Genomic DNA, 14,618 nt, shown 5'->3' on the forward strand with positions numbered 1-14,618 from the left:
CGGCACTTTGATAATGCGGCATCAAAGGTTTTGTACTTACTTCTCAAAGAAATTTGCCGCTTTTCGGAAGTACATGGTTATGATACACGCGCCGGCGGCTTCTTTTGAAATCTAAAACAATCGTTGCCGCCACGCCGAAATCATAACATTTGACACTATTTGATTGCCGCCATAGGGTGTAGGTATACTCATGCAAAATAATTTCGAATTTTTTTACACGCTTTATATTATTGTTTGATTTGCGGCGGCATCCTTATCATAGAGCCGGCACGTGGCGAGGCGGCGCGGTAGAAAGCAAGGATCATAAATGTTTATTAAGAAACAGTTACTTCCATGGAAAACGACATATAGGTCAGTTGATTTTTCGAATTTCTTATCAAATCTTCAGTTATTTATTAATCTGCTTGATCTTTACTATGGCTATATTCATTCAAGCTCACAATGTTCCAATTCTAATACGTTTTTCTAGGATTTAAAGTAAACTTTAATAAATAGTAATAGACTAATAGGTAATTGCAAGACTTGCAAGACTCTTGCTGCAAGACCAAGACCAAGACCAAGACTGGGAGCGCAAGACCAAGACCAAGACCAGGTGTATTGGTGCAAGACCAAGACCAAGACTGGCTAAGTCTCGTCTTGTTCTTGCGTTTGGGCAACACTAGTTTGGACACGCACCTCCGCTCTTTCCTATCCTGAGCTAATCTTCGTATTTCCCTAAAATTAGTAAAGATAATCTAGGTCTACCTCTACTCCTCTTAACTCCTTTTTGTACTTCTAATATGTCTCTGACTAGCTCTTCATGCCTGAGAAGGTGTCCTACTGTCTGTTCTTCTATTTTTTCTAATACCTCTTCATTCTAACCTTTTCTACCCACGGTGTTCTCATCATTCGTTTGTAAATTTGTAACGTTTCGAACGATTCTAATCTTTTCTTTTCCGTCGCACCCACCGTCAATGTTTCGCACCTGTACACCGCCGCTCTCTTTCCGAATTTTTAAATTAACGGTTCGTGAGCATAGATGTGACTTCTTTTTATTGCAGGCAACTCGACCCTGCGCTATCCTCTGCTTTATATCCTTACTACTCCTTCCATTCTGACTTATCTTACTCTCTAAATACCGAAAATCAGCCGCTTCTTCTAATTCTCCTATCTTTATATTCCCTTTTTCCTACTTTTTCTTCCCATGCATACCAGTATTTTTGTTTTACTTTTATTTATTTTCATACAATACTGTTTTGTCAATACCGCTTCCACTGTATTTAAAGCTATCTCTTACTCCTCCTTGCTAGATGCTAATACTGCTATATCAACTGCAAATCTAATCATACTAATCTTTTGCTCCTGTGTATCTATCTCACCACCTGTACTTAATGATGTTGATTGCATCTTCAAATACTTAAAATCCGATTTCAATTTCACAAACCGTTTAGAAACCTAAAACTGAATTCAGTCTGTAACTGAAGATGACACCGTGAGTGTCTTAGTTTACTAAACGTTTCGTGGGATTTTGGGTTTGATGTGTTTATATTTATCATTCAAGGTAAAAATAAATATTTTTATGGGTACACTTGTGGTGTTTTCGTTAAGGTGATAGCATATCGTGAGTAGAAATGAATTATTAAAAAAATGTTCTTATCATACAATAGCGATTAAATAAAACAGTATCTAAAACTATTTCTATACTTAATAGTAATATAATTTTTCTTGGGTAATTTAAATCAGTACATGTTTCTGTTTAATAATTACATTGAAATATTCAACAAATGATAAGGAAAATAGGGAAATCCAAAAAAGTAATAATTTATGTACTTACGAACAATAGAATTTCAATGACCATTAGAAAACGTATATCAATAAAAACATATTGGGTACATCCACATGTATTTCCTCTATCTTTGGTGTTTTAACTCATCACCAGGAAAGATGCTTTACGTTAAAGAAGAATTAAATAGTTAATGAGAAAATGCGATTGAATTCTTGAACGTATTGCATCTCATTACTGACTGAAAACCTACTTCGTAAGAGGCCAGTGATTTTTATTTCCTTGCAATCAGGCATCCTTTAATATTAACGAGTTACCGAGTAATGTACATGTGTGTATGTATACATACATAAATTTTAATGCACCTAGTTTCCTAATTAAGTAAATCGTTATAGGTGTAGACTGTTACATTAGGTAGGCATTTATATTATTACATCTAACAACTCACAAAGAGTTACAATCCGCCTTGTTGTTTAATCTGTTATGCTACGTAGTCAACTTCCGTTATTGCCTTCTGAAAATATTTATTTCCTGCTTCTGGTTGTCTTGCGAGCACTACCAGTTAAAATTGCAGAAAACCACATAAAATGCAATAATGGTAATCTCTATTCTATTTAGATTAGATAAATGATGATGAAATGTTTATTTTTATTGAATAAATAATTAATTGTAAAGTAATTGTACGAGACACATCTGCAAAATTTGATTCAATTGGTAAAAAAGCCTTCGTCCAATTTTATAATTTACCGAATGTAAAAAATGAAATCGAAATTTGAAAACAATTGTGGCATGATACACCTAATGTAACTGAGATTTTTCCGCTGTTGATGAGTTAAAAAGCACGAAGTTCTTCTGTATTCATTACCGAAATTGGTAAAACATTAAAAAAATTGATCTAGGGCAATCCTTTAGCAGCCTAAGGCGAATATAAGAACCTACTTAAGATGCACCATCGTGGAAAGTCGCCTTAATTGTCGAGCGATAGTGAGTTTTCATCGAAAAATTCACTGAGAATATGGAACGCTTCCATTAAAAAAAAATTGTTCATAAAACAAAAAACCAAAGAAGATCCTTTTTTATTGCAGTAAAGGATTAAAACTTTACAAATTGTATTTATTTTAAACACAGATCATATTCTCCATCTACCATCTAGCCCTCCCCCTTTACGCGTGTTTACCATTAACTGGCATCATTCTTGCTTTCATAGTCAACATTTAAAAGTTTTTTGTAGTACCTAGAAACTTGCGATTTCTCAAAATCTACAACTTTAGCTTTAGTATTCCCTTAAAGTTTATTCTATTTTCAAGATTATATTAGTTGTAAAATTTCCTAGTTAACTTGAAGAAAAAGTATTTAACTAATTTCAGAGCTGAAAATCACAGCAAAAATCGCAAGATAGCTTTGTGCCAATAGTATAATTATTATTTAGGAGTTAACTTTCTACTTTTACTGTTAAAACTGTTTAAGAGCTGGTCGTAAAAAGTTTAAACATAAACCATTTTGAATTTATCAGAGTCTCTCATGTGAGTGCGTTCAGCCAATAAATAATTGTACCGTTATAGGTATTATACATATAATGGTTTTGTATTTTTTACGTTTTACTTGTTGAAAAAATGTAGTTTAATTAATTTTGAATTATTTCCTTTAACATATCATTAAATAACTGTTTAATTACAAACGCAATTTGTTAATAATTATTAGGCTCAATAACAAAACATAAAGCCATGGAGATTAATACAAACTGAGTCATTAAACTTTTTCATGAGATGTAAATAATGTGTAGTAAACCTTGAATGCGTACTTAGCTACATAATGGATAGTGCACGTAGCACTCATGAATTCTTGAAGTAGCTAAACCTCTCTTCAGGAAAAATTTATATATAAACACCTAAAGAGAATTTTGCAAAAATTTACAAATTTTACGTCAGTATCACAATTTAGATAATTTTATGGAAAAGTTGGTAATAAAGCGGTTCCTAACTCTTTCCCAAGAGTACTGTTGTCCTGATTCGGGTTTTCGTTTGGAGTTACGAACTTCTTCAGAGGTCCTATGAAGAAGCCCGACACTCGCGATAGGAACGACCTTTAGACCTCAATCAGGACAGCAATAGTTCACCAACTAGTTAAAATTAGTCAGTATTAATATTGAAGAACAAAAATAAAGTGAAACTATGTGTAGAAGAACATTTCTGAATCTTTACAGCATTCCACTCAATTTTAGGACCATGTGATTACAACACATGCAATTTCAAAATATTACAATACATAATTTATAATACGTAATTCCAAAAAAATACAGTGCAGACTATTGTAAATCGGGATTTCTTGGATATTTTAAAAAAATTATTTCTGTAGTCGCTAGAAACTAGACCATTACATAAATAGGTACACATACATAATTACGAGATAATGGGAGAATTTAATTAAGATGTTTCAAAGTTTGTTGGATGAAGTTTGTCGTAAACATTTATGAATGATTCGGGGATAATTTTTTATTTCTTTTTTTTTTCATTTGAGAAGAAAAGATACTGCTCACATAATTGATAACGTTAACTTATTAGGTATCCTTCCATCCCTGCAATACTTTCTCCTTTTTATGATTTTAATTAATTAATTAATTTCAAAAAGTTTCTGCTAAAGATTATTCTTTTTTACATTTTATAATTATTTAATTCTACCCATCACTTATCCCAATACCCTTGAAGTTGTCTATATATCTATCACTATAGAGGATTTTGCTTTGGTATATTAATTTCGTTATAACGTAATCACTTAACACCATTTTATTCTGTCAAGGAAACAAAAGATGTCACTATCTAACAACAACCCAAGGTTTATTGCCTAATTATAGATACTTAATTTAATTTGAAAGTAAATATTTTAATATGTACATATATGATATCAACAAGTACATATATGGACACATACATATGTGTTTAAGCAATTATTTGCTATAGGTGTATAGTATAACTATAATAAAAAAAATTAATAATTTATTGTTAGAACCGGATTCAATTTCAGAAGTTGTAAAAGATTAAACGCCCACGGTGAAAGGAACACTTGCGATTAAATAAAAAACATTTTGAAAATATTGTACATTCAATTTGCAACTATTGTACCGTTATTGCTTATTTTGAACGCAAACAGCACCTTTACCGACACAACAAGGTACCACAAAGTTCATAGCCCTCTAACACGCATGTGAACATTTGAATTTCAATATTTCAATCGCATTTTTTGAAGGGATTACAATCTTAAATGTAATCAGTAATAAATTAAAATTTTTGCAAAACCTGAATTTATACACGGGGACAACTAAATTTTTATGACAACGCAAAAATTACAATTTTCGATTATAAATGAGTGAATTTGCCCGTAGAAATAGTAGAATTTATAGAATTGTAATAANAATAGTAGAATTTATTAGGTAACTTGTAATAATATCAATTTTGACATGTTTCTTTAAAAGGTATTTTAAGTTTCTTAATTATAACAATTAAATTTGTAATATCAACTAAAATACCTAGCTGCTGGGATTTTATGTTTACAAATTCGGGTCCAAATTGTAATTTTTATTATTTTCATTTACGAAGCAACGGGCTAGTGGGAAAAATTGTAAATATCGCTTTAATATTTGGGTAAATTTTCGTTTTTCATTTTCTCTGTGTAATTACATTTTTATTTTTATGCCTACTACGTTTCCGATAACTACATATTAAATATCATCACTATCGCGAAGGTAGTACCCAGAATTTTTGGTGTGATAGGCCAATTCCAAATTCCTCTTCTAAATGTTTTTTAACGTCGAAGTACCTGTTCCTTAAATTTCTTAAGAAATTTAAAAAAGTTTGACGGGCTGACTGTTGAACTGCTCCAGATTGTCAACTAAGAGTTATCAGATATCATTCAGAGGACGTTTCAATTTTGTTAAAGAAACGGAGTTATACCACTTGAATTGAAGGAGGCCACTCTGGTCTTAATCCTCAAGGAGGGTAAGGGCTGTTTTCAACCTATCTGCCTTCCGAACACCCTAGGTAAGTTCTACGAAAGGGTAATTAATAACAGACTGGATAATTTGAAGAGGATGAGGCTATAGCGGAAACCCAAACGATCAGCAGCGGATGCTCTCCTGAAGTTAAGGGAATGAACCGATGTAGTAAATGGGATTTTAAAAGCGAATCTTCTGGTGCTCGTTGGCAAGCGTAGAACGGGGGACATTGAAATCCAACTGGAGTGGGACAGAATAGAACGCTGTGCATCAATAAGGTACCTGGATGTACTGCTCACAAAAAGTTTATCAACTACGTAGCCGCCACAACCAGAACTAGCAAGCAAATGGAGGCGCTACGAAAACTGATGCCCAAAGCATGTGGTCCTAGAAACGAAAAGAAGAGAATGTTTGCTTCACTGCACTACACTATATGATGCTCCCCTGTGGCAACCCCTGCTGAAACAGAAGAGAAATGTCGGGCTACTTCTGAGCTGTCAGAAGAGATTAGCACAGAACCATCTCGACAGAGGCCTCCCTGGTTGTAGCTAGTCTCTGTAGATCTACTTGCCTGGCCGAAAAGGAAGCAGTATGAAGTACACCGTTCAGGGGCTATATTCAGAGCCTGGAGGGAATGGCGCGTCACAGTCAAGGAGCCGAAAGGGGAAATGGACCCAAGCTCTGATTAAATTTTTTGAAAACGGAGAGAGATAGCGAAACATGGAATAAATCACTTTTTGACGTACGGCTTCACAGCTGCTACTTGAAACTCTCCTGGCTCAGGGATAGTGACGCCTGCGTCAATTGTCACAGGGTGGCCGACACTCCCCATCATCTCTTAGTTTGCCAAAGATGGACCGAATAACAAGCAGAAGTTGAAGGAAAGATCGGAAAAGACTTAGGTGACAACGGAAAACTTCTAGTCTCTCATTAAAAAGGGAGAATGACAAGTAATTGATGAATACATCGCCAAAATAATAATAAGAATGAAGGTTCTGGAAGAGAGGGTGGCTCAATCGATAGCCTAGAATGCCGTATAATGTACCTGGACTTACTACCTCGTTAATTTATTAACTTTTCATTGGTAGACCTGTGTTCTGTTTGTGCTTTTGCTTCAACGCAATATGTAGTTTCATTGGGTTCGTAACTCAATCGTCTTTATGTTTATAATTCGCCTTAGCTTGTAAACTCGAAATTCATTGTTTCGGATTTTGTTTTTCTTCTTTCTGACGAAGCCAGTTTTGTTACTCAGTTATTTGGCTCCCAATCAAATGGGCCCCGTCTAAATTATGTTCTAACTTCTAAAAACTCCAAATTCATTGTTTCGGATAGAAAACCTGCTCAACATAAACGAGAATTTTTCTCTCCTCTCCGAGGAAACACAATTTCGTTAATCTGTTTGTATTGTTCTCAAATAAATGGGAGCTGTCCAAATTATGTCTTGAATGCAGTATTGCCCACTGGAGAATTCTCAAAATAGGCTGCCAACCGCAAGAAATGCCCCAGGAGGGCGCTGCCGCGGTAGAAGTGTCAGTCAAGTCATGGTGGGGGTTTCTTAGTGAGTATACCACTGCGGGAGTCCTACACTACCGTCTCAGTGCAGCCACTGTGCGTAAAGCATCTTCTCCTGCCACTCACAAGTGCGGTGAACTAAGAGGGGGTAGAGGTACAACTAAACTAGTTTAGAGGTAAAAATGTAGGTTGCTCTAGTTTGCGAATTGAATACATTATGATTATGATGATGAGAAAAGGAACGAATTTGGTACCGAAGTATATAGTGTGTTTACTTTAAAGTGGTAGCATACGGGAAACTTTTTTAATATCAATCTTATACACAACGATATCATAAATATAAATTGTCATTNTAGAAATTACGTTTTTAACACTGCTGATTAAGATAAACAGGATTATTACAGCTTTTGAATGAAATTTGTAAAGAATATACCTTTATCTTCGTTTTAAAACTTAATTGCTGCATATTCAATATTTTTCCTTTCTACTACCTTCAGATTTCGAACGTTTTTAGTTTACAGTTCTTTGTTATATGTTTAATAATTTTTTGTTGATACATTTTTACTTATGAAAGAGGACGTTATAATTTATAACTACTTGAAACGCTCTAAGGTTGGTATATACAAAGGTACCTCTACATATACACATTAAATTGATAAGCATTTCATCTGGAACAAATTGTTAGAAACTCAAATAGAAAATTTTAGTACAAAATCAGAAAGTGTGCAGAATCAACACACATTAAGTAAACTAACTAAAACTTCCTAAAACTAGCAAAAACTTCTCTACACCTTTACATCGAATGCACTATTAACATGTCTTAATATTATTATTACAGATACTTACATGTACCTATATTAATAAAAGTAAATTTAATCAACAATTCACGTCTCACAAGAGTAATTTACGAACCATATGCAAAAAGTTATTGGCTTATGTTTAAAAAGTTATTCAAAATCTACTTTAGGTGGCGAGTAATTACTATGTGGTTAATCTTACAATATACGGTTGTTATTGTTGTAGAACCATTATATAATTCAGATGAAAAAGTTTCAATTACAATTGTTCATTTTCAATAAGGCAATTAATCGGAGGTGTGATAAAACTTTTATTAATTACAACGTCGCCACTGTTACGTGATAACTATCGTATTATAACAAACGGAAAAATCATTCAAATTTCTCGATATTTATCAGCGGCTCAAAAAGAAGGTGAACTAATATTGATAACGATCGTGTATAGTCCATTTTAAGCTCGAAAAAGGATATTCTAATAAAACTGAACAGGCTATTTTTTATCTTGATTTAAGGTATGTATTAGCCTGATAGCAAGACTCATAATATTTTTTATATAAGCAGGGGCGGCCTTAGTCATTGGAAGGTTCCGGGCGGGTAAATTTTTGCGGGGCCCTCGTCTTTGTGGAATTAATTTTAATGATGATACTTGAAAAATGCAAAGTGATCCATAAATAAGTCTACAGTTTTAAAATTGTTTATCGAAAATTAAAAAAAATTGACAAAGACAAAGATAGCAAATTTGCGGCTTCTTTTAAGACTATTAAGAAATTCAAATAAACATTAGTAGTATGTACTATTACTACCTAATATTTTTTTAATTAGATTGTTGCGCGAGTGTGCGAGGCCCCTGCAAAAGCGAGGCCCCGGGCGGTTGCCCTGTTCGCCACCCCCAAAGGCCGCCCCTGTATATAAGTATAAGTGAACAATTGAAAAAATTTCATAAACATACTGGGTAGCATTTAGCAAGGAGGACTTAGAAATAGCTTTAAATAAAATGGTACTGACAGATAGGTACTGTATGAAAATAAATAAAAGTAAAACTAAAATACTAGTATGCAAGGGAAAAAAAGTAGGGAAAGAGCGAAAAATTAGAAGTGGCTGATTTTAGATAACTAGGAAGTCAGGACGGAGGGAGTAGTAGGGATATAAAGCAGTCGTGTCGCCTTTAATAAAAAGAAGTCACTTCTATGCTCGCGAACGGTTAATTTAGAAATTCGAAAAAGGTTGTTAAAAAACAGGAATTAGGAAGGTTAAAGGTAGACCTAGCTTAGATTACTGTTCGCAAATAAGGATGTGCGAAGATTAGCTTACAATAAGAAAGAGTGGAGGTACGTGTCCAACCAGTTTTTGGACTGACGGCCTTATGATCATGATGGTGATGATACTGGGTAGGTCAAAATGTGTAATTCAGTAATGAGTACAAAAATGATTTTTTCAATAAACTGTAACTGATGAATATACATTGTAAATGGTTTTGAAAACCGGGAAAGCTAGTGTATTTCGTTAGTATGTTTTACAGAATATTTTGATAGTATTCTTCATGATTCTATCACATACATTCGTAAATGAAATTTTGTGTCACACCTACACCCAGGAGTCGACAAACTTTTAAGCTGGAAGAGCCATTCACAATAAAAATATTTCATGAATTTTATTTTAATTTATTTCTAATTTGTATTGAATAAAGAAGTGGTAATTAAGTAAAATACGACTATATTTATTATTGTTTATATTATTGCTATGTGATCTCCTTACTTACTATATGATCTTTAGTTATTTATTCACAATAATACTTTACTATTTATAAGCAATTTCTACAACTGCATTGACTTAAATTGATCAGTGTATCTGAGAGTGCTCTTAATTTTCACTACTATTGATGTAAGTAACACAGGCGACCATCAATTTAAACCAATTGGTCTGATTAAAAGTCTACGCTTTTCTAGCTGGCACGAATTTTTGGTAAATCAAATATTTTTTTTACTAATTAAAAGTAAAAATAGATATACTTGTTGAATTTTATGGACAGAAGCTTTTGGGGGAGAATGTACGTGACATTTCGCCAGCGGCTGTAGTTGGTACGTTCAGTACAATCCCATCGAAGGATTTTCCTGAAGATACCAACCACACTAGCTGGTGGGTCCATTCTAGGACTAACTTAAGAAGAGTAAGCTCAAATTATACAATTTTTATCATATAATGAAGACCATGGAAGCCTCAGCCTTTTCGTTAACATCCTAATCCTTACTTCCGTGCTATTTTTTTATATACATACGTCCAAACACGGCATTGTAAAGTAGGTATCGAAACAGCAAGCAGGTTAATAGAGCCATCAATGTGTCGTGAGGTTTCTTACTTTTCTAGTATGTCACCTACCTATCTATTTGTCACGGTAATTATAGTAATTAAGTAGGATGCTCATAATTTATGAACGTAAATGATAATTTCATATGCAGGTGACTAAACTGTTAACTGTTAAACGATTAAATGATAATCAAAACGAATTCTGCTGAGCTAAACTAAATACACACTAAATCCTAATCTCTAGATAATTAGGGATGATACTTTGGATATAACTTATATGTCCCGTAAATTATAAATGTTTATTTCTTTATGGTAACAAAGACAAGAAAACGGATATACATAAAACAAAAAGTTTCTGTAACGACTGGAAATGTAAGGACCTTAATATTCACTATAAATGAAGGATAATAAATAATTTCTAACAACTATAACAACACATTCGGGTTAATTTAATGTATATATGCATAAACATTACTCCGACTAGAAATTAGTTCACGGAACCCGGATTATGATCAGTTTTTAATAGTACTATATCCATTAGTCCAGTCATCTGACCAGAAACTGATCCCTTGCCTTTATCCGCCTATCTGATCAGTTTCTGATCAAAGTATAGTATTCTATCCAGTCATCTGATCAGTTCTTTATCAGAATCTAATACACTAGAACCTCTATAACTCGAACATCAAGGAATACACCAAAAAATTCGATTTATAGTTTTCGACTTATGGCGGATTTTGATTCGACTTGTAGAGGTTAAGATTTATTCTTACTAATTTTGAGTTAGAGAAGTGAAATAATAAATAGACCTAATAAGTTTCAAATTATCGAGTTGCAAAAGTTGTAAAATAAAACATTGCTCTGTTCGAGATACAAAGGTCCAATTTAATTTTTTGAGTTATAGAGGGAAAATATATATACCAAAATAGCTTGCAGGGACTCACTGATTATTTCGACTAATAGAGGGTTGAGATTTCGAGTAATGGAGGTTTTGGTTTTTGAAGGGAAGGGAATAAAACATTTTTTAGAGTTTTGGACGTTTTCGACTTACCAAAGTTCGACTTAAAGAGGTTCTACTGTACTACGAATGGTTTCGGTACGTTGTTTATTAAAACTTGCACGATCAGGACCAATCAAGACTAGTAAATAATCTAGACCAAGACCAAATCCATGGCGTAATATCGAAAAAAAAAGACGAAGACCGCAAGAACTAAGACCATATTAATCTTGCAGAATCAACTTAATTTTTAGGACCATTCATGCACATACAAATTGTTCCAATATCGGGAAATGATTCAAATTGACAAAATTTTTATGAAACATGGAACGTCGCAAGGTAAATAAAAGCATATATACAATATATATATATGTAAGGTGTTATATTTCGTTTATGTGTCATTCATATGATTATTACATGTAGGTATGTTATATGTTAATACAATGAAAACACTCCGACGATATTCAAATAAAATAAACGATAGCCATTCCCATAAATGGAAAAATGGAACGCCATGTCGTAACATACCTAAATACATTATTTATTTAATCCAAAGTTAGCAATGAAAAATAGATTCAAGGTTATTCTGTAGCTGACAGGCTATTTCTACATATACTGTTAGAGACGCTCCTTTTTATTAAAGGACTTTAATGAGATAAACAATCTGTATTAATAGTTTCATTAACATAAAAACGTGTAGATCTGTTAGAGGTCACACGTGAACAAAAAATACGGCTTAAGTGCATATATCTAACATAAAATTAATTGTGTATTTCATTGGTAGAGGAATTGAATATTGTTCTATTGGATTTTACAGTTACGAATGTAGATACATGTTTCGAAAAACGTAACAACATTTACAACAACATAAAATGTAGGCTTTCGTTTAAGGATGTTTTGGGAGGTATGTCAAAATGCTACAAGACAAATAAAAATTTGGAAGAACGTTCCTCATTCAATTCTAAAACTCCTGTAAAAATTACAAATCGATCCACTAAACCGTTAAAATGTTATTGAAATTTTAAAAAATTGTGATTTTTCACGTTATTTTATGGAGATTCGTTAACCGAACAGATTAAATTTATTTTTATTAACAGAAAAAAAGCTACCAGAAATTTCAAACTTTTATAATAAGTAACTTGAACTCTGAACTTTAGCGTAAGGTTATTCAAATTCACTAAATGGTTATCGAGGAAAAAATGAAAAATTAGCTGAAAATCTCGTTTTTACTTGATAATATAATGATAATATTTATAATTATCTGAAATAAATGCAATTTTAAAGTTTTAATTATTATTTAAACATATTAAAAAGTTTTACGCTCATTATTAGTAAAGATTGAAACTAAATATTTATTTGTTTCGAAGTTGAAATCAACGCATATTTACTGCCAAGTCAGTTAAAAATTTTCCAGATTATTCGTTATTTCTTATTTTATTCAACGTTTTTGGTCAAATTCCAAATTTTCTCTCAAACCGTATACTTTTTTTTTAGTATAGATAGTATTTATTTACCTCATGATATGCTGCAAAATCTAATTAATCACGATTTTCTAATTTTATGCACTCTAATCTCCAATTGTACCTCCCAAACATCTTTAATTTGGAGTAAATATATGTACGTATACATCTCTATAAGTTAATATTAATTAGAATATTTCTTTTTTTTTTATTAACAACATCTTCAGCGCTAAACCTAAAATAAACCTTGGATAAACTGACCAATATTAGTCATAAAAAGCAGATGATCTGACATACATAGTTTTATTGTTAGATTTTGTTCTTGTATTAGTTTCCAGATCATTTTCAATTCAAAACATTTTGTCAAATTAATGATTCACTATACTTACATGTTACCAAATTAAAAGAAAAAAGTGTTGAATCAGTAGAGGGAAGAAAATAGGCACTCTGCTTAGTTAGGAGAGAATTCCTAATACCTACCACTGATCTATTCACGCTTTTTCTAATTTTGCATCTGACTTAAATACTACTAGTTTCAGGATATTTCTATTTATTAAACAATCACTATTATTATTTTACGTAATGCCATTTTTGAAACATTCATCGTATATTTGCATATTATAATAATAGTAACTTTTGTGACGCCTCGTGTTTTGTTTTTTCGTTTCGACTTAAAACTAAATCAGTTTTGTTCTTCATTGTTAGAAGTAGGTAGCACGTTATTATGAAATGTCTCACTGATTATATCAAAAATGGTGATAGAAATTTTTATTCTTATGTCATTGGTATATTAGGCGGAAAAGATCGCACCGAAAAGGAAATCGAATACGACAAATTTTTCGCTTGTTATATTTTGGAAGCCTACAAGCCTACAACCTATATTTTTCCTAAAAAGTTTCATAACAATTGTGGTTTACCATTTTTCACACAAAATACGTTAAAAAATTTTAGGTACCTATTCTATCCATCATGATACGGTTTGTAGCATGAAAACTTCGTTTTCTAAATTTGGTTGTAAATAATCGATCAACTAAGAAAACTGAAAATATTCGGAATCTTTATGGATTATGGATGAACCAATTGTCTTAAAGTAAATTATATGATTTGATCAAAATTTACTTAAGTTTCTAAATGTTAAACATTCAAATCATGTTTATTCTAATAAATAAAACCGAAATTAGCCAAGAGATGTAAAAGGTATTAAAGTATAAACAAATGAATAAATAAAAGAATGACAAGGCATTAATAAAATGTTCAGTTAACAGCTTTGTTTCTCATTGTAATAATCCATGAAATAATAAAACTTCACTTACATTTTTTAAATTAAATCCTTATTATTACACCAACGGTTGATCGTAAACAAACGTAAATGATGCACTTGTGTGATAAGGTTCTTTCAATAATTCAACAAATACTGTGTTGATTTAACTTTATCATATAATGCCACATTAGAAACAACAATGTGTCTTCGCTTCAACACTTCGCTTTTGTTGCACAACTGACAATTGAATTGATCCAAGTTACCGCTGCAGCGAACCACTCCATCAAAGTGGCTTTGAACATGCGCACTTTGCTATGTGGCTTAACATTTTCTGTAATATGTACTTACTGACAAGAACAATATTAAAATAGCCTACCGTAAGCTTACCGAAACACAGGTATCTGCACCTATTATTATAATAAAAGATCATGGACTCTGAGCAAGGTTTAACATGTTTACAAAAATATCATTATAAAATACGACAAAAAATCTGTATATCACTGAACATAAAATTAGAGAAATTTACAAAAGTTTATTAAA

General features: G+C 32.3%; 1 protein-coding gene across 1 annotated transcript in view; it reads right to left on the reverse strand.

Moving 5' to 3' along the window:
• Positions 1–14,331, reverse strand: part of LOC108738690 — a 22,353-nt gene extending 8,022 nt beyond the window's left edge. Inside the window, exon 1 of the mRNA XM_018472222.2 lies at positions 14,131–14,331. The gene's annotated coding sequence lies outside the window, so the exon portion shown is untranslated. The remainder of the gene's footprint in view (positions 1–14,130) is intronic.
• Between the last annotated feature and the right edge of the window lie 287 nt (positions 14,332–14,618).

The sequence above is a fragment of the Agrilus planipennis genome, unplaced genomic scaffold, assembly GCF_000699045.2.
Source record: "Agrilus planipennis isolate EAB-ADULT unplaced genomic scaffold, Apla_2.0 scaffold36, whole genome shotgun sequence".
NCBI lineage: Eukaryota > Metazoa > Arthropoda > Insecta > Coleoptera > Buprestidae > Agrilus > Agrilus planipennis.